Source organism: Panthera tigris, chromosome C2, assembly GCF_018350195.1.
Source record: "Panthera tigris isolate Pti1 chromosome C2, P.tigris_Pti1_mat1.1, whole genome shotgun sequence".
Classification (NCBI taxonomy): Eukaryota; Metazoa; Chordata; class Mammalia; order Carnivora; family Felidae; genus Panthera; species Panthera tigris.
In genome coordinates, this window is record NC_056668.1 from 68,785,245 (window position 1) to 68,792,805 (window position 7,561).

The 7,561-nt window shown below is 47.0% G+C and overlaps 1 protein-coding gene across 1 annotated transcript in view; it reads right to left on the minus strand.

Moving 5' to 3' along the window:
* Positions 1–4,636, minus strand: part of MYLK (myosin light chain kinase) — a 294,654-nt gene extending 290,018 nt beyond the window's left edge. The window contains exon 1 of the mRNA XM_042956721.1: positions 4,427–4,636. The gene's annotated coding sequence lies outside the window, so the exon portion shown is untranslated. The remainder of the gene's footprint in view (positions 1–4,426) is intronic.
* Between the last annotated feature and the right edge of the window lie 2,925 nt (positions 4,637–7,561).

Genomic DNA, 7,561 nt, shown 5'->3' on the forward strand with positions numbered 1-7,561 from the left:
GACCCTGGAAAACCAGGTGGAGATGATGGAACCAAACTGCATCCACTCCTATCCACTGCCTAGATCAGGCCCTCTCACCCCATCACCATCCTCCATCAGATTGGGGTGATAAGAACACTGGCTGCTTCCAGTTCTGCCACCCAATTGCTTGGCCTCTTAGGCCAGGGTTTCCACCTCAATATAATGCAGGGATCAGGTGGACTGGTCTCCCCCAACCCCAATGCCTGCCATTCCAGAACCAGGAAATGAGCTATAATAAATGAATCACAAGGAAATAACACAAAGCCCTGGGAACCCAAAAGTCTTTCATGGGTCTGGGCTTTCACTGTGGCTGTGGATTTGTCTCTCATCATTTTTGATTCAGTATAAAATTAAAACAAAAATTTTCCAGGAATATTCTGGGCAGCAGAGGGAAAACAAGCCTGGAATGAAAACCATCCCCCAAAGAAATCTCAGAACAAGCAGGCCTGCATGGCTGAAAGCTCACCGCAGGGTCAAAGGTGTGGCACCAGCTTCCCACAAAGGAGAGGCTGGAGCTTTCAGACACTAGACACTAGAGCCAAGTAATCCCACCTTCCTCTCTCCTGGTCAGTACCCACCCTCCCTTCAGGGTCTGCTCATGCCCACCCTCCTACCTCATCATCTTTGAAGCCTTTCCTGACCACTCCAGCCCTGAATTTTTGGCCACCCTTAATTCCCCTGATTGAGTCTGTGCCACAGAACTTGTCTGTTTTCTAATTTCTCCGTATATGTTAGCTTTTCCCCCAAATAGACCCAAAGTCTCTTGGGCATACTACCTTTGTTTCATAAACCTCTACAGGGCCAGATGGAGGGCAGGTCCAGTAATTAATGTTTGTTGGCTGAGGTACAGGTCATTCTATAAAGAGAACACTACTCAATTTGCATGGTAACAGTTATTCCTTCTTTTGTGCCTCTTATATTCATATATTCATTTAATTTTTATAACTACCCTCGTTGTCAGATGAGGAAACTGAAGTCACTCACCAAGGTTAAATACCATGGTCAAGAACCAGAGCCAGTAAGGGAACAGGATGGCTCTGAACCCAAGTTTAAAGCCAAAGTTCACATTCTACCCTTGTGCTGCTTCCTCCTGCCAGAAATCTGAAGGAGAGCTACTCTGTACTAGAAATCTCAGTCCTGAAAATAAAGAAATAAAAAGCATCCTCAACTATGAAAATCCATAACGTAAGAGTTTGGTTCCCACAAGATTATGAGAAATAACTCATAAGATCCCAGATTAACAAATTAGCATCAGATCTGGGGGCCCAGAGTAGAGGTGGGGGTAAAGAGATCTAAAGAGGAATCTCTCATCATCCTTTTTGTCTCCAGAGGGCTCTGCACTCTGGGCCCAGGAGACGAAGAGAGGAGGGGAGGAAGGGGACAGAAGTACCAACGGTGGGGGGGATAGGGACAATGGTGGGAAATCTAAGAAGCTGGATCTACATAAAAATGCCCACAGCTTCCTAGTGAGGTGCCCATTGTGGGCATTCACCCTCAGACACCAAGGGACAGTGGGCAGGAGGACAATGAAAATAAGGTGGTGTGACCATCTGGAAATTCAGCCTTATCCCCATTAGCTGCAAACAGAGACCTATTCTTACTGGTCCTCTTCCTGCCCCAGCCCCACTGGGCTGGCTGTCACTGTCCATTTTACAAGAGCCTCAGCAGGTGCGTACAAGACAGGAAGGATGCATCTGCCCGGGTGTAGTGACAAACACTGAGGTCTGCTGACCTTGAGATTGTAAGAATTGCATTTTCTTGATACAATGACTTAAAACACATGGAAAGATACGAAGCCAAAACTCAATAAAGAGACAGGAATTCATCTGCAGAATGGCACAGGTGGGAGAGGTGAGTGGCTGGCTCAGCAGACCCTAGCCCAGCACATTCACTTTCTGTGCTTGTGGGGCAAGAAGATGGAGGAGTGAAGGGAAAGGGGGCAAAAGTCACATGGCATGGGAACCTATCCCAGTGACATGTGCGACATCCTCACTCTGGATTAATGCTGGATGGTTGCTTGAGTCTGAGCCTACATGCCACCCAAGTGTCCACCTGTACATTTCCCACACAAATGGTCCTATCTAGGCTTCTCTGGGTGCACCTTCTGTTGGTCAGAGAAAAGTGACACAACAGTCAAGATAGGCAAAGACAACATCTTCTGTGGGGAAAAGTTATTTTCTAAGGCTTGTTCTCTAAATTCTACTACATTTCAGAAAGGATAGATGGGATGCTTTCGAGAATGAATAATTTTCCAACCTGCTTGTGTTGGTCTGAATTGGGGTAAAGGCAGTCAGGCTTCCAAGTGGGCTTGGTGTATATTTCCAGAATACCAAGAAGTGCTGTTTCCAGAAAGATACTAAATAAAACTTCACGTGTTCATGGGTTACCTGGACCCCTACCTACATTCTGGGCTGCATTCTGAGCCCCTTAAAAGGCCAAGAGCCAAAAAACCAACTAGTTTCAAAGATTTGACTCATATTTTGGGGGAAAAAATCTAGGGGTCATTCTTGTGGACACTGAGTACATGATGACCCCAGAGTGTTCATGATCTATTCCTCTGAGACTGGTGAAGACCCCTAGCCAGGATCAAGACTCCTCCCACATCTTGTTGGCCCCTGGGAAAACAGTCTCTTGCTGAGGGGGTCAGCAAACCTCACACAAAGAAAAACTATTATAAGCCCCCAGCTAGCCCCCTCCTCAGTTAGCTAGCTATTGCACAAAAGAAACCAAATGAAGGAGGCTGGACCAGCACAAATCCTTCACCACTGTGGGGTCGTTCTCCAGGCTCATGCCTATTGGTGTGTGAGAATGAGCATCATTTTGCATCATCAGTGAATGAGGAAAAAGACACCTCCAGAGTACCCACTACCCAATCCAGCATCCAGTGTCCAGTCACTCCCCACCTAGAACCAACTCCCCAGACCCCTACCTGCTCTGGCTCAAAGACCCTGGTCCACTGTGGGTGGGAGACAAAGGGGGAACCTCACCAGGAGGGAACATTCCAAGCTGGCCTAGGGCACTGTGGTGCCACCGCATCAGACTCCACAGACCCTGGAGTGTGGGGAAGAGACAAAGGCTCACAGAAGAGAGAAGGGAAGGAGGTCAAGAATTTAAGGGAAAAGAAAAGACAGGGAAAGAAAGTGATAAAACAAAAACTTTATTTTACTAGAACCCGAAATGCCCTTTAGGAACCCAATAAGGTTAGCACAAGCACCTACACTTCCCCCAGAGACTTGCATTGTGGATACCTGATGCTTTGAAGTGCCAAGCCTTCCCCAATGGTCCTCTCAAGCCCCCCATTTGGACATAATTTATTAACAAGTTGTTCACTTTGACCTAAAGGATTTTATCTTGTCTGGGAAGAAACCATACCCCCACTTGGAAGAGGAATGCAGTTCTAGGGCAAGCACCTAAAGCCTGGAGGGGGGAGGGGAGGGTGAGGGGGATGGGGACATTTCACATACTGCTCTTGGCACCTGGGGAGAGGAGGGAAAGTGAAAAACAGTGGCCTGGGGCCTGGCACCATGCCCACTGCCCAACTGTACTCCACACCCCGACCCAATTCCCTGGACTGAATAGCTACTTTTACCCTTCTTTAGGTCCCAAAGGCCTGGGTCTTTCTCCTTCAGGTTATGATACACAGGGCATGTCCCCTAACCAAAGAAGGCCTAGTAAACCTCTCCCCATCAGTCCATCTTCCCATCTGGAGTATCACCCCTAAAAACAGTCCTTTGGGTCTTGAAGGGTGCTAGTAGTCACAAGTTCCAAGGAAGAGTTCTACCTCAACCACTGACATCTAACGCGTCCTGGGAATTAGTTATCCAAAACTCTCTAACCGCAATGATCTGCAAACAAGGGTCCTTCAACCACAGAACCCCAGTAGAAGCTAACGAGGAAGAGGGAGGGGAGGAGTTTGAGTAAGTAGCTGGGAGAGAAAGCAAGACCGCAATGCCCGAAGCGCCAATTTTGCCTGGGACCCCGCGGCTGCCTCTACTGCCTCACCTTCCCAGACTCACGTTTGGGCTGGGAGGACCTTCACGTGGCACCCTGGGAACTGGCAGATGAGCCCACACCCTTCTTCCTTGAGGGCTTCGGCGATTAGCACACCTAAAAGCAAAGGCACCCCCCTTTCGAAAGACGCCTGTCCAGACTACCGTATCACTGTTCCCCAGGACCTCACTCCGCAAAAGAAAACTCCCGGCTGTCCAGAGTCACTGCGGTCGTTCCCTTACGCTGCTCCCCCTCGCCCCGAAAAAAAATCCTCCTTGCTGCACGTAGGAGCCCCTCTACAACTGGGGAGTCAGGGACAGGCTTCCCAACAAGGGTCCCGACCCCCGAACCCCACCCTCAGAGACTGACTCCCAGGGGCCGCGCCGGGACAAAAGCACGGGGCGGGCTCACTCACCCGCGCGGCGAAGGCGGCCGGGCAGCCAAGGCACCGCGCTTGGCGAGGGCGCCCCGCTGCAGTCGCGCGGCGCGGGCCCCGAGCTCGCTCAGCCGCGGGCAGCCGACCCGGCAGCCGGGGAGACGACGAGGCGCGTCCTGGGCGGGCCGGATGGGACAGGGGGTGAGCGGCCGGCGAGAAAGCAAGTGCGAGAGCGAAGAGCGAATGCGCGTGTGTGCGAGAACTGAGAGCTCGGTGCTGGGGATCGGACTCGGACGGCCGGCAGCGGCTCACACGCGCTGATTTACATGTCATTTGCATAGCGCTCCGGGAATGGCCCGAGGTCCTTCCCGTCACGCCCACCGTCAATGCGCCTCGGAGCCCGGAGCCCTGAATCCCTGAATCCCCGGTAAATCCAGCGCCCGACGCCGAGCCGCCCCGGGTCTTCTGGCTGCGGTCAGTGTGTTTTCTCGATTTGTTTTGTATTTTCGCCTGAAGACCACCCGATATGGGACAAAAGAAGTCCGCTCACTGGAAAAACGCAGCGTAGGCTTCAAAATTAATTTCCTTTCTCTCTGATGTGGCGATCAAAAACAACGAATCGAGTAGATCCATCAAAGGGATACAATTTTATTTTTTGGATAAAGTATTAATGCGCCCACTTTTAAAATTAGAACAAGTTATGTGCCATTTTGTTCAATAAGTGAAGAAACACAAATTGTACAATCAGGATAACCTAGTTCTTAAGAGCACGGATTCTGGAGTTGAGAACCCTACTCTTTATAGCCGCAAAACTTTGGGCAAGTGATTTAGGATCTCTGTTACTCGGTTCTACCTCTCAAATAGAGTTAATCTAAGTGCGTCAAAGGAGTGTGAAGCTTCAATGAGATACGGCAGGTAGAGCTCTTAGGAAAGTACCCTCCATTCAGTTACTGTTAACTTTTTTAAAAATTTTTGTTAATGTTCATTTATTTTTGAGAAAGTGCGAGCGGGGGAGGGGCAGAGAGAAAGGGAAACACAGAATCCCAAGCAGGCTCCAGGCTCTGAGCTGTCAGCACAAGAGTCCTATGTGGGGCTCCAACGCAGGAACCGTAATATGATCTGAGCCAAGTCGGAGGCTTAACCAACTGAGCCACCCCGGTGTCCCCAGTTACTGTTAACTCTTAAATGTGCAAGCATGATCAATGTCTCTTTAACTGAGAGTCAGAGCAAGGAAAGGCACGGAGAGAGAAAAGGAAAGAAGCTATAGAAGGTAAAGAGAAAACGCCCTAAGGTTAGAGATAATATCTGGAAGATTCAGACCAGGGTTTCCCACCCAACTCTGCTGTCAGGCTAACTAGCCCTAGCTCTGAGAAAGCAGTTAATCTTTCTCCCCAGAAGATCCAACTTTGAATGCATTCTTTGAAACGTCCTCTTAGGAATGTTTTGGAGAAACATAAAAAGTTCAACTAGCCATTTCTTTAAAAAAGAAAGGAAGAAAAGAAGAGAAAAGAAAAAGGGAAAGAAAAGAATTAAAGTGTAAAGGTAGCAAAGTCTGTGCTCTGGTGGGAAAAGTCCCAGACTGGCAGACCTAGGTGTTAGACCTGCTTCTAGTACTAGCTTTGCGGAGCTTGCACAAGACACTCACTGTCTCTGGGCCTCAATTTTCTAATCGGTAAAATGGAGACTCCATGGGATTTTTTTTTTCAGGCATCTTTCATCTCTGAAATTTTAGCTCCAGGGTTCCTCTGACACCTTCCCTTCGTTGTGTGTTAAGAATCTCTTACTGGTTTGTAAGATACCTACAAAGTCTTAAAAATATATATATATATATTTTTTGGCTCACCTAATATTTAGTTTGCACCGGAAATGAAATATATTGTGAAATTTTCTGATCTGTTCACTTGGTGTGTGAGGTAAATATCTTTGCAGTGACTACCGCGATCAACACAGAGAGCTCTGCCAGGCACCTTGAAAGTCTCTCCATTATCCCAGCCTAATAAGAGCCCCCAGTCTCTGTGCTCCTAAAAGCAACCATTAGCCTCGCTTTTTATGTAACCACTTTTGTGGTTGAACATCGGACTTTGGCTCAGGTCACAATCTCCCGGTGTGTGAGTTTGAGCCCTGCAACCTGTTCACTGCTGTCAGCGCAGAGCCTGCTTCAGATCTTCTGTCCCCCTCTCTCTGCCCCTTCCCTGCTTGTGCTATCTCTCAAAAATAAATAAATCTTTAAAAAAAATTATATATATAGACATATATAGTGATTTTATATATGTAAAGTGATTATACACACACACACACACACACACACACACACACATTTTGCTAGCTTCTTTGCAGTGTTATCTCCTAAATGCATCTTGCGGCTTGTTTGGTTTCGCTTTTGTTTTTAGCTTGAGGTCCCTTTTAAGTCTTTGTTACAATTATTAGTTGAAGAACTTAGGCCTTTTGACCTGTGGAGTTTCCCACAGTCTGGGAATTGCACTATTATGGGGCAGTTCAGCATATTCCTGTCCTTTGCTTTTCCTTGAATTTGGCAGCTGATCCAGAGGCTTCACCAGACAGAGGTTTCATCCCTTTTGCAAGATTATAAGTAGTCGTGTAGTCTTTGATCAAGAGGCACATGATATTTGGTTTTGTTCTTTTCTAAGGTTAGCAGCTGTTAATGCTCAATTCTTAGATCCATGAATTCACCTAGGGTTGCAAAATGATGATATTTTAATTCTGTCATTTTGATTTTATCTATTAGCTGAATACGTTTATAAGGTGTTTCCTCTCATCTAATATCTGGTTGCTAGGAGGTAAGTTCATATAGGAAAGTCTGGATAAATATTTGCTTCTTTCTTTTAATTTACCCCATTTTCAAGATAATAAATTGGTTCTGTCATCCCCAGAAGGTAACTTGTAAGTTTCTTTCTTAATATTTTTAAAAATTCATAGATTTAAAGGTATTTGATGGATTGTCATCTATTGCAATTTTAATCCTTATTAAAGCAAAAATTGTCCCTCCCATCTGTAGCCAGTAGGTAACCTCCTTGCTACCTGATGTGACAGGACGTTCCAGGCTCATCATTACACACTTGTTGTCCCAGACATGGAATCATCCATTTCTCCAAGAAGCTCTACTTCCTTTTCTTGACATTTTAAGATGACAATATGGGAACTAGGGGTATTCAT